The sequence below is a fragment of the Alligator sinensis genome, unplaced genomic scaffold, assembly GCF_000455745.1.
Source record: "Alligator sinensis unplaced genomic scaffold, ASM45574v1 scaffold1748_1, whole genome shotgun sequence".
Lineage (NCBI taxonomy): Eukaryota > Metazoa > Chordata > Crocodylia > Alligatoridae > Alligator > Alligator sinensis.
Genome location: NW_005843446.1, coordinates 101447 through 117729, shown reverse-complemented (window position 1 = coordinate 117729; position 16283 = coordinate 101447). Strand labels below are relative to the sequence as shown.

Here is a 16283-nt window from a genome sequence, read left to right as displayed (position 1 = left end):
CATTCCTGCCTGCTCTGGGCACCGTGCACTACCCCAGCTGAGCAGCTCCCCTAGCCACCAACCCCCCCTCTCTCCCTCACTGTGTGGGCTTGGTGCAAGCTGCTGCTGCTGTCTCAATCCTCCCACAAGTTGTGCTCGTCACTTTGCCCCACCACGTGTCACTATGCTTCCCTCCATCCTGCCACACATCTCCTATGTCCCTCCAGAGATTTACCTGCAGAGAGCTGTGGGAGATGCTCGTTACCATGCTGCTTGGCTGAATTGTGGGCCACATGTATGTGTGTGCACATACATGCATGTGGCACCCACTGCCTCTGATCACCCTCTTCCCTCTCCCCTCATCTCCAAGCAGCCCCTTGCAGGCTGGAACTCTGCCTGCATGCAAGGGAAAACCTGCAGATTCCCAGGTTTTTTTCCTTTAAAGGAGGAAAATCTGCATCTTTTCGACAGGAAAACCCGGATCCCTGATGATCACCTTTCTCTTTATTTTATGACCTCCGCTCACAGCTCCAGTTCATTGGAACTATGAGAAAATTAACCAGCAGTGGGGATGGCTGAGTTGATGAGACAGGCCTTAGCAGGAGGGAGGAAGTAGAGCTGGACTACGAAATTCTCCAAGTGATAAGAAATGACCTTGCCATAATGAGAATTTACCCAAGCCCTGTGTTTCTTGCTTTTGTTTTCCCACAAGCATTCTTTGTACAGTCTAGACAAGGCTGTTTGGGTAAATCCGATATCTTTTATTAGACCAACTAAAATAGTTGGAAAAATTCTTCTTTGCGAGCTTTCAGGTACCCTACTTAAGGCAGAGGAAGCATCTGCAGTTGTTTTGTGCAAAACTGCAGATGCTTCCTCAGCCTGACAAAGGGCGTTTGTACCTGAAAGCTTGCAAGGAAGAATTTTTCCAACTATTTTAGTTGGTCTAATAAAAGATATCAGATTTACTCAAAGAATCTTGTCTGCCTATGTCCTTAGACCAACACAGCTACAACCAATACCTTTGTTCAACCTAGACACATAAGGACTGTGTGTGAAAGAGTGAAAATGTTGTCATTTTGATATTTTGTCAGTTTGGGAAGTGCTGAGATACTGTGGTGATAAGAGCCTTATTGAACCTGGATGGATAGATTTACATTGTCATATTTGACTGAAATCTGAGGAAAAACACATACAGTGATATGAGAATTGTCATGTTGGTTTCAAGATGGGGTGTTTGTTCAGTATGTACAACTGAACTCCAACCAGCCTGTTCTTACTTGTTGTGTATGGTCTTTTTCTTGGGGTGGAGGGGGCACCCTTTCCTGGTATGGCGGATCCTTACATTTTAATTCATTACATTGTTTTTCTGTCATTTGGCCCCTTTGTCTTTCAGATGCAGCAAACCCACCTCCTTCCAAGTTTGAGGGCAGGAGTGAGTGAGTGAGTGAGTGTGTAGATAGACAGAGATTAGCTGGTGATCGCTTACATCTGTGAAGAGCGTTTTCTTGCGGTGAGAGATGCGGGAAGGCCTAATTACACTTTCTGGTAGTATATAATCTATGTGGATATAACACTTAGAGTGAGAAGAAAAACAAGATTTTGTCCTTTTTCAGAGGCCCATGAATAATTTTTTTGAACCAGTTAGCTCATCTGCAGCTATAATAGTCTCTTCCAGATTTTGTTTTAAACCCATTTAATCTAAAATCCCATGAGACTCTACACTGCATTCATTTTTTGATTGTAGAGGCAAAACAATTGTGCATATTTGCACTATTTTTAGAGTCTGACTCCACAGAGGGGGAAGAAAACATCCAGCTCCCCCTCTGGATTTTGCTGAGGGATTTTGTGGAGAGTTTGTGAGTGCTGGCAGTCAGGAGTTTAGAGCTCAAAATGCAGGCTTAGCTGGGAGCTGCTGCTACAGACTAAGCTAAAAGAGCCTCTGCTCTGCTCTGAATTTTTTTTTACTCTGCTTTTGCAAGGTTCTCCATCTTTATTGTTACATGGCTTAGTTTTCAGGGTCCTTCAGCACTGCTTGTGTCAGGGAGGTCACTCACATTCCCCAGTGTTTCAGTGCCTCTTTCTATGTGATTTTGGGGCACCTGTACACGCAGTTCCAGCACACGAAAGGGCAAAAAACATGGCATGTACATACGCCCTGGCTTTGCAAAAACTGTCTCTGGTGAATGGGTCTGTTGTGAGGGGGATATTTGACCTGTCCAGATGCAATTTAATGGTATTTTTCTCTGTTGGCTATAACTTATTATCCATGTGTTCCTTGCCACCTGACAACAGCGTCTCTGTGTCTCTTCTCCTGCCTCTTGCTCTTGGTGTCATAAGCCTCAGCTTTGCCCTTTCTCCTCTGTTCTTACCCTTACCCTGCCCTTCTTTCCTATACCCTCTTCTCTTTTCATTCTTTCATCTTTGCTTTTCTCTCCCTTCGCATCAGGGAGACACAGATGCTCTGTACATTTGGTCACAGGGCTCAGTCACTAGGCACTACCTGTAGATAATTCAGAGGTAGCAAGCTGGGCATGCTGTCTCCCATGACAACAGACATCTATTTACTGCTGCAGATGTGTCCAGAGGCCCCAGTTCAGACTGGGGCTCTGCTGTGCACAAGAAGAGAATCCCTGCCACCAAAACCCACATGATTTCACCGCTGTTTCTCATGCCTTCCTTTCTCCTCTCCTCTTCCATTATTGATTCTTCCCTCACTGAGACTCATCTAATGTTCAACTGCCAACTCCTCCAAGTAGGCCCTCCATCTCCCTTTATAACAGCATGCTATCTCCGTTCATGCAGCCTGGACTCAGTGTGCCGTGAGTTTCACGAGTCAGGATTTTGGAAACATCTATAGGATATGGTAATTTCAAGGACCTGAAGACTTAACAGTGACATATAGGTCCCTGATTTTAAACACTCAGAAACACAGCTCTAAGCGCTCAGTCCAGGGGGTGGTAGCATGTGTAGCTGCTGTCTCAGAAGGAGCTCTGAGAAGAAACTCTGATCTTTTCCAGTTCCATCTTTTTATTTCTCTGGCTGACAGGGTAATTATAAACTCCTGCTACTTTGCACACCCTGGATAGCAGCAGGGATTATTGGACAAGCAGTCTCTGCTCTGTCCCTTGCATCCTAGAGTAGCAACCCCCAAGTAGTAGCCTCTTAGCTAAGCTGGGAGGGCCCTTACATCCTCCTTACCTGTTTGCATAGCCAAGCGCAGGCCATCTCTCCCAAGTAACTGACCTTTTTCAGGAGCACCTTCCATTTATGCCTGGGTGTCTGGCTAAATGTAAAAAGTTACCTATCTTCAGATCATAGCAGCACAGGATGGATATGAATTAATATAAGTTTATCCCCATTAGTTTTCCTAGCCTGTTGCAGCCAGCTAATGTTGTATTGCACGAGGAGCCATTATATTCTGTGGTTTCCCTGATTTCTGTAGCAGCGACATAAGAAGCTTTTAGAACAAGCAAATGAAAGGCTGGATGTTCTTTCTCACGCAGTTACATTTGTGATTGTAAGAATTCATAGGTGTGAGGAGAGAATTTAGAATTTCTGGGAATGCAGATCGAGGCTACGCTCACCCCAGCCCCTAGGGCCAGGCTTTTCCTGGTGGGGCGGTTGAGCCGCACTGTGCTTGGAGCGGGCAGTGGCAGCCCTGGGATGGGGGTCAGGGGGCTACGGCGAATTTTGGGGTGGCTGCAGCCCCCTCCCAGCACCAGCGCCGCCCTCCCCAGCTGTTGGGCACAGGGCGGGGGGTGTTGCTCCTACTGCTATGGGCTGCCACTGGGGCCGGGGGTCACACTGGGCTCTTCCCCGCGGGGGCTGGGCCAGGTTGTTCTGTGCTGGGAGGAGGGTTATGGGGGGGGCCTGCAGCCCCCCCAGAATTCCCCATAGCCCCCCGACCCCCCTCCCACCACCGCTGCTGCCTGCCCCAAGTGCAGCACAGCTCAACACCCCCCACCGGGAAGAGCCCAGCATGGCCCCCAGCCCAAAGTGGCAGCCCATAGCAGCAGGAACTGCACCCCTGCCCCAACCCCACTCCCTCCATCACCACCGGTGGGGGTGCAGATCGAGGCCCACTCACCCCAGCCCCTGGGTTCGACTCTTCCTGGTGGTGGGGCTGGGCTGGGCTGTGCTGTGCTCGGAGTGGGCGGCAGTGGTGCTGGTAGGAGGGTTGCTGGAGGGCTACAGTGAATTTTGGGGTAGCTGCAGCCCCCACCCATAATCCCCCTCCCAACAACACCAGTGCCTGCCCTGAGTGCAGCCCGGCCCAGCCCCCTGCCAGGAAGAGCCCAGCACTTCCCCGGCCCCAGCAGATTTACCTTTGAACATATCCCAATTTGTTACCAGGTAAAGTGGGTTCCCTTTGTGTGAATTCAGGTTATGCACAGCTTTTCAGGAATGCATGTACAGTATAAAGCAAGGGAAACCTGTATAAGAATAATATTAACCATGTACATCCAGTATGCTGATCCATTATAAATAGAATTGGACATCTTTTTTCCCCCCATTGGTGTTACTTCTGAGCATGTTTACATAAACATTTGGGATGTACTTCCATATATATTCAACTTGTTATTCAACTGCTTAGTTCAGTGATGTCAAAACAGAAATGTAGTTTTCCTTTTGGTGGCTTTTGAGTAGAGGTGTTGAAGAGTGCTCTTTTTGAAGAACCCAGAGAATGATTAAAATGATAAAGCTGTAATAAAAAGATGACAGAAAATAGAGGAATATATGTTTTTTTTTTAAAGTTAAATATTCCCAGGCAACCATGCTATTTGCAGCAGCCTTTCACCGAATGTATGATTGATAGATTGATGATTTATTGCTTCATAGCCAGTTGAGTACATCTGCTGTTTATGGAAGTTTCATTTTTATTGAATGGTTCAGCATATACATTTGTTTTACAACCCCTGCCAAGTATATTCATAATGTATTATTGATGGATTGTGCTTATTTATAGCAGACATGGTTAGCAGGACGGCAATTTGAAAGTATTGCTGGAGTTATGTTCAGATTTCTAGGTTAGTGTTTTACCATGATGTAAAACACTAACCTAGAGTGTTTTACATCATACCTCATGAAAATACCTCATGAAAATATTACAAATATACTGAGATGGGACAAGTGATGTATGAAAGTGCAATGTTCTCTAAGTTTATCATGCATGGCTTTTTTTAGCTCCAAACTAGAACTTAAACAGGAGTGAAAGACAACAAAAGAGCCATTCTCTTTAAAATTTGAGAGATGATTTTTTTTAGTCTTTTTTAAAATAATGTTTTTTTTTCTTATTACATAGAATTTTTTTGTTGTTTTAACTCAGTTTCTTCAGAAATAAGGTGAAAAATCAAGCAGTCCTGTGTTAGAAATACCATAATTAAGGTTGCTTATGTAGCTTATGTAGTCCAGTTGATGTATGCATTGTAACAGAATCAGCCAAGGTTATATAGAGTCGATGGCAAGCCAGCTTTCCTGGGCTCTCCCATCTGATACTGTAAACACAAAGGAACCCTCTTTCTCCTTACAGCCCTGCTTGTAGCTGGCAACCTTTTCAGTCTGTTTGCCAGAATTGCCTGGCTCAGGTCAGAGGATGGGCAGGTGCTACGACCCAGTTGCTGCCTCCACTCCTCCCCACTGCAGTACAGGAAAAGCCCCTGTTACCAGATGCCACCAAAGCCCCATGTCCAGGCCATAGGTTACTAACCCCCCCTGATCTGATTCATTCACTGTATGCTGAATAAGGCAGGGTCTTTTGCAGCAAATTGGTACAAAGTGTCATGGAAAGGCCATATCCTATCTCAGGAATCAGCACGGGCTGGATCCCAGTGCTGGCCGGGCCTCGGACCCAAGGTGGGTCGTTCTAGCCAGCTACTGGAAAAATGTTGTTAACCCGTGTTCTAACTCATATGCGCAAGGGGGCTCAACCAGGAGTGTGCAGCCTTAATTTGGAAGTGGAATTGGCTGACTTTGCAGTATTGGCATTCTCTTCATAGGGAGAAACATATCTCAAACCTAAGAAACATCTCTCTGATGAAGCTTGAATCCTCTTCCTCTTCCATATAGTTACTAGAGTTCTTCAAAGAACTGGATAAAAGACTTTTTTTCTTTTTAACACAAGCAAAAAACTCTTTGGTTTTTTTCTTCCCACACTCTCTGAGATGGTTGAACCACTTTTCTGAAACTTCTAAAAAGAGTTAACCTGCTACAGAGAGAAAGTATAAAAAATGCCAGACAAAAGCATGAGTTTGGCAAGTTTAAAAATTGATTGAAAACGGTGTTTACAATGGAAATTATCGGGCAGCTGTCTGTAGGCATCTTCAGATGGAGTATGTAATTTAGAGGAAGCTTCCTTTGTGTTTTGTTGTTTGTATGTGATTTTACAAACAACATAAGAACATCTTTTATATTCTGTCCAATCGATGATGTTCTTTTATAGTTGTATTGGGTTTAGGTTTGTTTAAGTGTTGTATGAGATGGAGCTGGCTTTTTTTTCATTTTATGTAACGGCATACATATGAAGTGACATTCTGCTTTGCACAGCAGGAGAGGGGTTGGTTCTCCAAAGGCACTGAAAACTCTTAGAATGGTTAAAAATTTGCCTCAAAGAGCAGGTTCTTAGTACTTCAATTTCATTTTTGTTGGTAGGAAAAAAATCTCTCCCCCCTCCTTCAGTCAACAGATCTTTTTCTCCAAATGTTTTCTTTATGCGTGGTTACCACTAGGCTTCCCTGACAGCAGTAACCTTTTCTTGTCACACTCGTCAACCTTTCCGCAATGCAGACTTGTATTCCTCACTCGGGGTTTTAGTAATAAATATATCTAGATAAGCGAATGTCACATTGACGGGAACTGGGCTTCGCATATCAGGCTCAAAGGAAGGCTTTTTTTTTTTTTGCCTCTGCATATTTCTGGGAGAAGTTTCTTTGTCAAATGGAATGTGTAGCCAGCAGTTCATAAGAGGAACAGCTCTGGAAGAAGACAAGGTGGCTTTCTTTCAAAAGTAGAGAATTACCCTTTGGGGGAGGTGTGATGTTAGCAATTGTCATAAATTTTAATGGAGAAGACCCATTGGGTTTTTGGGTTCCCTTGCTGCCAGTGCAGTTTTGCTGCCTGCTCCATATTTGTTAGTACTTTGTCCAGCCTACTCTCCAATGTTTTGCCCTTTCAAGACTTGTTCACAAACTAACAGATCAAGCAGTTAGTGTGCAGTTGTAGGAAGAGCTCTCCAAGTGCTATCTGTAGATCAGGGGTGGGCAAAATGCAGCCTGCAGGCCACATGCGGCCTGCCAAGACATTTTATCTGGCCTGCAGGGCCCCTAAAAAATTTAGAAAATTAATATTTATCTGCTCCCGGCTGTCTGTCATGTACCCCTCAATGGCTTGCCAAAACTCAGTAAGTGGCCCTCTGCCCAAAATAATTGCCTGTCCCTGCTGCAGATGCACAAGGAAGAGTGTCCCAAGATACCCTTTTCTGCCTTGTGGCTGGCCTCCACAAAATACACTTCTGCAGTCCTCCACATTGCTGTGAGCATAGGCACTGCACCCTCTTAGGACTCAGAACGAGACAAGCCTCCCCACAGCTGGTTGGAGAAGCCTGGCCTTTTTTGAAGGGGAGGGTATTCAGCATTGTTTTCCCAGAAATTACAGCCCCTAAGTCTCAACATGGGAAAAATGTTTTGATGTAGAAGACTCTTTAATGTAATGGATAAAGCTATGGGGCAGAAGCTAGGCGACTTCAGGCTTGAAAATAAAGCACAACATTTTAAGCAAGAATCAGTGGACTTCACTCATGTTAGTAAATTCCATAAAAATATATGGGCTGTTTATGTGACTAAGTTAATTCTATGCATAATTTTTTGTGAGAACAGTGCCTGCATGTGTTGTAAGCTTTTTATCTTGTAAAATATATTTTTATGGGGGGAGCTAAATAGTCAGCTATAGGTTGTTGCAAATATCCTTTGGATAATAGAGAAGCAAGCACAGACAGTGGAGGGGAAAATCAACTTTAACTTCAGTTTCAAGCTTCTTCATTAGGATAATAAAAGGGAAATGGAGTATATTTTTAAAAGAAGGACAATATCATAGCACCTTCCTGGTAGGATGTACTTCTTGCCTTGGCTTCTTTGTTAAAATGGTTTTGGAAAGGATACACCAAATGGCTGTGGCTGATGTGGGAAGTGTTCATTCCTGGAGCCAGTAACAAGTGAATTGGCCTGGCTGAAAAAGTTCATCTTAGCAGATGAAGGGAGAAGGGGGAAGAACCTAAAATGTCCTTTCTAAGGGAATAGCTCTCAATTTATTGAGTGAGGGAGGTGTGTGTTGGTGAGGCGGGGATACTGTATTTTCTCATGTACAGCGCTGCCCCCCCCCCGGTAAATATACACCCTTGATTTTTGGAAGGCAGAATGTTGGAAAAAAAGATGTTTCGGGCATCATGGCTGACTGTGTGACATATGGAGTAAGTCTTTCTGGGAACATAGAGTATCCAGAAAGTATAGCATCAAGGAGTTCCTGATGCCAGCTGCCTCCCCCAGACTGTCTCCTGAGATGCTATGCTATGCTTCCTGGACCAGTGTCCAGGAGGACTTACTCTGTGCCCCAGAATGTTAAGGGTCTAGTTGCATGGTTCTCAACTTTTTTAGACTCAAGACACCCCTTGGAAAATGCCAGCTCTTCATTTGCATAGCTTTGGCTTACAGAAAAATAATAGAGCAGTTTTTTGTTGGCAGGTAATTCAGACCAGGCCTATGGACTTGTGTATGAAATCTCTGGGTTTATCTCGTGAACCATGTCTGTAAAACTAACAGTGCTAACATTGTGTGACACCCTTGAAAGGATCTCATGGCACCATGGTTAAGAAACACTGCCATAGGCCCTTTCAAGGGCAGTAGTAAGACTGTTAATTGTTTTCTGTAAATAATTCTTTATGTAATTCCTGGACATAAAGTGCTGTTTCTACATTGCAAGCCTCCTCGTGCTGCTTGAGACACAAGGTACAGTGCTCAGCCAATAGCTATGGCTGTGAGAGTGTTAACACAGGAGTCTGTCATCTTGGCATCTGCATGGCATGCACAGTGCCTCTAGGCTTGCTTTTCCAGCAAAGAAAAAAGCTTCCCCACTTAAGACACTTGAGTTTTGGGGGGCTGATTTTTTGGGGGGAAAGATGCATGTTGTTTGTGAGAAAATATGGTATGTATTGTTCCCAAATTGCAGGAAAACTCAGCAATAAGTGTCTGAGTGTAGCCAAGAAAACAATGAAGCCAGGAAAAAGGGAGTATAATGTCTGTTTCTTGGGGACGGAAAGCAGAATAGGAAGGCAGGCCAAGATATTAAAAAAATTGTACTTGAGGGCAAGTTCCTAAAGAAATCTGACCTGATTTCGGAAAGCAACAAGCACCCTTGGCCCTAATTGAAATCAGCAGCAGTTCAAGAGATTTGGCTGTTCCGAAAAAAAGGCCATGCTCAGTGATTTGTTAAAATCAGTCCCTGTTCTCATATGTACTTAGTGCAGCCAGGATTAGGGCCTTGTTACTCATCAAACAAATTGCTGACCAAACAAGTAATTGAAAATCCACTTCTTTGGGACTTTGGGGTTTTGATTGAACAGGGCTGTTCAGTAACACTATTACAGGGGGAAAAAGCCATCTGAGCAATTTAAAACTACACCAGATAGAAGGTTTTTCTTATTTTTCTCCTCAAATATGTTGACTTCTTCAATCACTTTAATAATCCCTCCCTTTCCTGTTTCCACATGCAAGCCTCTTTGCTCATCTTAGTCTGCGCTCCTCTGTACTTAGCCAGAGCAGTTCCAGCCCAACCTGTACCTCCCCCAACCTAGGGGTATTGCAGCATCTTGACTGGGGTGATCCTGTCTTGAGCAGGGGCCTGGACTGGATGACCTCATGAGGTCCCTCCCAGCCCTACTTTCCTATTATCTTAAAACTTAGTGGTTTAGCATAGAGTATTGACTTACTTGTGCAATGTAGAGGTTGTCTCCTTTAAGGAACTCTTTGTATGCAACACACAGGCTTAAAAAGGATTCCTTATCTTTTTGATTATTTTTTACAGCAGACAGCATTATGCATAACAAAAGCTCATGAAATGTTAGGTGCAGGGAATGCTTTGGGGGCGGTTGTGGGGGGGGCAGACAACACGGCTTTAAAGGGTAGACAAGTTTAAACTGGAAATGTAGACATGCGTCTTAACTCTTTAGCATAATCTGAAATACAAACAAAATGCTAGATGAGCTATTTAACAGTGCAACAGTGTTTCAGTACCTTTTTCATTTGCTTCAACAATAAATGAGTATTATGCAGCGTTATCTTGTTTGACCTCATCCTTTCTCATGGGCTGAGATTTTGTGTACTTTACATAATTCTCTATTCATTTGTCTTAGAGGTGATACTACCAACCCAGCCTTATCATACTGAAATTTCCTTGTGCTTCCCATTATAAAATTTTGCTTTTTAGTTCCTTTTCACTTTGCCGAACTTTGAACTTTTGAGCTAAAATGTTCTGTGCTTGATGTGTGCCTTAGGTCCATTTATTTAATGAATTAATTTTAGCCTAAACAGCTTGGCCATTTCAGAGAATGATACAAAGGGAAATCATTTTCCTTGTGTTAAATTCTTAAGGACTTCTCTTTGAAATGCTATGATACTCCCCCCCTCCCCATGCTTTGGAAAAGGGGCTTGATATTTGGCATGGAGGTAGCTTTTGTGTCTGGGTTGTGCCTCTGCTGTCTTAAAAACCCACCCAAACCTGACCAAGTTATAAACCACTGAAGAAGAAATGCAGCTTGTATCTGTTTGGTAGAGACTTGCTAGAACTTAAGAGGTCAAACCTTCTTAAATTCAAATCTTGCTGAGCAGCCACCGTCCCCTTAGAGCGCCTACCTGTGACCAGGCTTTGCATGCATTTATCCACACACAGCACATGTGTGCTATAGCCTAAGGTAGTCAAAAGCACCGTCCTGTGATAGCAGCTCCAGCTGTTTCAGGTGAGGTTTTGGGGAAAGCACCAGAACTGAGAGTAAGGAACAGACCATTTCCCCTGCAACACCAGTGATCCTCTTAACAGGCAAAGCAGCATGGATGAGGAACCTGACTGATTCAAATGCAGAGGAGGAAAAAGCCAGAATAGGGAGGAAAGGAAAGAGTTTGGGAGGCTGGGACAAGAATGGGGAAAGGTTCCTGTGGTTGAAAGACGAATTAAAGGAGCCTGGGACTGGTTCAGTGAAGACTAGGAGCCAGGGGAGATGGGCAGCTGAGAGTGGTTAGGAAGGCATCTGCGATGGAGAGCTGGTAAGGCACGGAGGCTGGGAATCAGAGGGGATTGAGGCCCAGTAGTTGAAGGAACACTGAGATCTGATAAGGAGTCAGAGGTGAAGACTGAGACTAGAAAGAAGAGTGGGGAGAAGAGGAGGCAGGGGCAGGACGAGAGATGGATCAAGCAAGGAATTAGGGTATAATAGTCACTGGAATTGTCTGGGCAAAGACAGTAGAATGAGAAGCCAGAAAGGAAGGCGGTAGAGGGGTGGGTTAAGGCTTGAAGAATACAGGGACAGAGACTGGGGGAGGGAGCCAAGGGAGAAGACTGCTCAGAGGAGGAAGTCAAGAGAGGGGAAACTGGGACTGACAAAGGCCAGGAGACTTAGACTTGGGCAGGTGGGGTACAGATAGTAAGCTTGCAGGGGGATGTCAGGGTGGACTGGGACAGAGTCATGGGAAGGAAGGAGGTAGAAGGGGGACAGGTAATGGATGGAAGGGATGAAGCTTGAGGGGGAAGCAGACACAAGTCTTTGCCAACTAAACTTGCACTTTTCCAGAGCCTAGAGTAGGACCTGGTGTTCCTGAGTCCTGCCATTCCTCTGGTATCAGCCAATACCTGTGAAACCCTGGCAAAATGTGTACTTCAGCTTAGGCTGGTCCTGTTGGAGGATGACAGCCTTCTGTTGCTGTCAGTTGCTCATTGAGCTCAAGTGTTAGCAATCTTTACAATAGGTCTGAAGGTTCGAACCCTGCTGATGAACTGTGTGGCGGCCAAGATGATGTCGCAGGAGGACATTTCTGGTTGCTTTAGTTTGCACTGTGGAAAAAAACCTAGTGAGACACAAGTGTTACTAAAAAAAAACCTTATTAAGATTGCAGTCAAACACGCAAAAGTGAAGAAATGAAAGAATTAGGGTTGTTGCTTCAATTGCAACTTTAATTTGATCCCTGTACATGTGTGTAATAGCTCTGTAATTATGATCACATAATATTTTTTCTGTTTTTCTTCCATATTTTCATATTTCTTTTTCCATCTTTTTCATTCTGTGCACAGCATGTGCCAGCTCTGGGATTGAATATTGTAGTGTGACAATTAGGAACAATTTATGTACAGGCTGGGAATACTGTTTGGTACTAAACTCTTTTAGAGTGAGGTAACAGACTCAGTTTTGAATGCTGGGTTCATCTGGTGTTTAGTTGTCTCTTCCCCCTCTTCAGTCTTGGTCGCAACTTCCTGGGGAGGTGACCCAGGGCTATTGTTGGAGTTTCATTAAACCTGGATTGCTTTCTATTCACATGGAAACACCCTTGGACAAAGAGTTTGTTGCCACTCAGAGGAATTAGTCTGCCCCAGTGGGTATGTAAGAACAACATATCACCAGGAGGAGGGGGCACCTGCTGATAGGTTGTAAAAATAAGTGTCTCTCACCAGCTGTTTAGAGGGAGATGAAGGAAGAAGGAGAGATGAGAAGCAAAAAACTGACTGCTTGGAGAGGAAGGCACCTGGACTTCTTAAATACTTTATAACACCTAAGCAATGTTCCAGAGGAGTCAGGAAATGCAGACAGGGAAATGCAGATAAGTGTGGCACTGTTCTGTCTCAATCCATATATCACATTGGCCAAAGAGGAACTGTTATGTGCTTCAACTATCGAGTCTCCCCAGGGAGGTAAACAGCAAACCAGGGTGGCCACAAGGTTGGCATTCTAGAGAAAAGCTGCTTCAGGGGTTGATGTCTTGGCAAGGAAGGGTTTGCATGAGTCCATTGGGGTGGGGAACAAAGGGATTTGGACTGTGAGCCCATAGCCTGTGCCAAGGAAGTGTTCTAGAGAGGTTGGGAGCCATAGATGGTGATGGTGTCTACTCTGACTTTGGGGAACAGAAAAGCACTAGGATCCATGGATGTTGGGGAGCCCAAGCACAGCAGTCAGGCAAGGTTTTTATAGGGCTGTGACAGAAGCTGTTGTCTGCAGGTTGCTTGCCTCATTTGCTGTAGAAGTTAGGAGCTGTAGCAACTGAAAAAGGGAACTGCAGGAAAGAAAAGGACAGCCCTATGGTTGAGACAACTGACTACTGCTCTGGAAAATTGGATTCTGTCCTTGCCCCTGCTACTATATGATGCCAAGCAAGTCACTTAAACCAGATTCTTCACAGGTAGTCACTAATGGCATTTTCCTCTACTCAGAGTCCCTTGAGTCCTTGATGCCTGATACACAGAAGCATTGAGCTTTCGCAGCTGCAACTAAATCCTTGGGGGCTGAGTCTGAATATAGAACATGCTGTATAAAGCAAAGTGCTCTGAAAAATTAGTCCCAAGGCATCTCAAATTGGGCACCCAAAATTAGCAGACGCTTTTGACCTTCATCAGTTGGTGTGTTGGTTCTGTGTCTGTAAAAAGAGGGTAAGAGCACCTCCTCACCTTGCTTAGGTTTCTCAAAGCTAAATTAATGTCCGTAAAGCACCTGGGCACTTTTGTGATGAGCCCCATATTAAAACTCTGCAAGGGAATGAGTAAATAAGGCCAGAAAGCACAGCAAGGGGGAAACAAAAATCTCAAACAGCTGTTTGTAAAGCGAGTGCAGTCCATTTTGTACACTGCGCAAGGCAGGGGGTAGAAATAAATAGCATGCACTCATGTAATAAAAGACTAGCATCATTCACACATGCAAGGGAAGCAACTTAAGGTTTCAAGGGCAGCCTGAATTGTAGCATTTTTGAACTTTGGAGTTCCTGACTTTGCAACTCTAGCGTTTTTCTTTCAGTACAGTGCTTCAGTATGTGGTATTAGCTTTGAAGCTGGCTGTGTTACTTGTTGCTAATCTCATTCTTTCCGAGTGCAGCCTTTTCTTGGTTTGCAAAACATTTGCAATCTGATGCTGATTCTGGAAGTGTATTCAAATGAATGCTTGCAGACAGTTTAATCAGAGCTATTATTAATGTCAAATAGGCAGTGTCCCAGGACTCACCTAGAATAGGCTCCTACCATAGAGGTCACTATATAAGTGCAGAGTAGGAGACTTTCCCTGTCCCTTAGTCTTGCGTAGACAAGATGGACCCAGGGTTGGGGGAGAGGAGGATACCCTATGCAAGCAGAGTGAACAATGCCATGGTGGCACAAGTTCCATGACATTATGGGGTGGGACGAGGTAGGAGGGTATAAGCTAAATGGAAAAATGCATCAAGTGAAGGGGACCTTGAATGGAAGGTGGAGCAGACAAAGGAGAAGAGAGTCAGAGGGACAGGCACAGGGTAAAGCTGATGGGAAATGACTCGGAGAGCTTGTTGGACTAAACAACCAGGCAGCACTGGGCAGAGACCTTCTAGGCAGTACTGTGGAAGGTTTTTGGAATGGCCCAAAATTCCTGCTTTGGCTGCTTCTGCAGCCATGCTAATCGCCAGGAGTTTGTGGCTACTTGCTGCTGTTCATTACCTGGGGTGAGATCATTCACTGCTGTCTCCTGGAATTGCTTCCTACTTCCTGGTTTTGAATGGTGGAAAATTTGAACAGGAGGCTGAAGAAGAGATGATCCCAAAGGAACCCCTCTGGGCTTAGGCTCAAGACATCTGTAATAGGGGTTTCATTACTGAACTTTTGGAGGCTTGCCAGACATGGGAGACAGCCTCTTACTTCTAATGGTCTGCCAGCCATACCGATTGCCAGGTCTTTTCCCAGATGTATGGATTGCATTCCCTTTGTAGCCAGTAGATGGTGGTGTTTTGCAGATGTTTCTTAGTTAATATGTAGTTGGATGGCGAGAGAGAGCTGTTGTCAAAATGAATGGACTGGATTTCCAATGCTTAGTGAAATGTTCTGGAAGAAAAATTACAATTCCTAAAGATTTGTTGACTCTATGTGTACCTATGCCTTTTTGATAAGTTTTATCCTATCCTTCATTCTTTCCTTTTTAAAAAAAAAAAGTTTGCAATACTAAAATGGAAATGAATCTTTGTCTTTCACAAGTGTGATTTCATGGAGCAGTGCTTCATGTCTTTTAGACTTGAATTAATTGATTCAAATTAATACAGACTATGACAAAATAAAGTTCAGATTAAATTTAGGACATATGCAACATTTTGTTCTGAAATTGAGGCTCAAAAGAAATGGAAAACCTTATAGTGTTGAAATACAATGTTGATATAGGCCTATTTACTTAGATTCTATATATTAGAAAAAAAAATCCAACTGGAGAGAGGTTTTTTCCAGCCTGAAGCAAAATGTAAGGATGTTCATATCCCAGGCAGGAGCAGTTGGTTTGTTTAGAAAGTAGGAAGGGGGTGGGAATAGGAAAGAACTCGGTTAAAAAACAACTCTTCTCCCTAGAACCTTTTCTACCCTAGATGTTTCTCTTAAAATTTCCTACTGTTACAACTACCAGGGCACCTACACTGGCATGTTCACCTCTGTGCCAATTAGACCATCTCGGAGCAAGGTGAGGCAATGTACTAAAATCATCTGGGTCTTTAGATATGGGATGTTCTGTTACTGTTTTTACCACTCATGGTGCTTGGAACCATGATGAATGATGAGGCTTAATTTTCCTAGAGTGGCTAAACAACTTAAGTGAACCTCAGCCATAAATCTAGGCAGCCCTGGAAAGTTTCTCTTGTCATGCATGCTGGTTTCTGAGGCTACTTAGCCTGGTTTCTGTTGAAAGCAATTAACCAACACAAAGGAAAGATATGGGGGGGGAATTTAGTTCCTTAATCAGCAAGCTTGTTTTGGAAAGGAAAATCATATCTCACCAAGACATTGCTTCAGAAGTTTGCTACAGTCAGAAGAAAATGGGCAAGAAAAAAAGGCATATAGATAGCAAGGTTTTGATTATTCATTGGGTGCCTATACATGTGCATTTTAATTAGAATGTGTCAGAGCAGGCTCGATTAATTGATTAATCAGGTCTGGTGCAGCATTCTAATTAGAACGCTCCAGCGGGCCTCACCATCGCATGTATTCAGTGTCCCGCATTTCAAAATGACGGTGGGGGCTCTTAACTAAAACTCATTGAACAAGCTTTATTAAAATGCCCCCGC

The 16283-nt window shown here is 44.0% G+C and overlaps 1 long non-coding RNA gene across 1 annotated transcript in view; it reads left to right on the top strand.

The window, feature by feature from the left end:
* The first annotated feature begins 1464 nt into the window (after positions 1-1464).
* The window catches only part of LOC112548710, a 48381-nt gene continuing 33562 nt past the window's right edge, over positions 1465-16283 (top strand). Inside the window, exon 1 of the long non-coding RNA XR_003092339.1 lies at positions 1465-1489. This is a non-coding gene — a long non-coding RNA (uncharacterized LOC112548710). The remainder of the gene's footprint in view (positions 1490-16283) is intronic.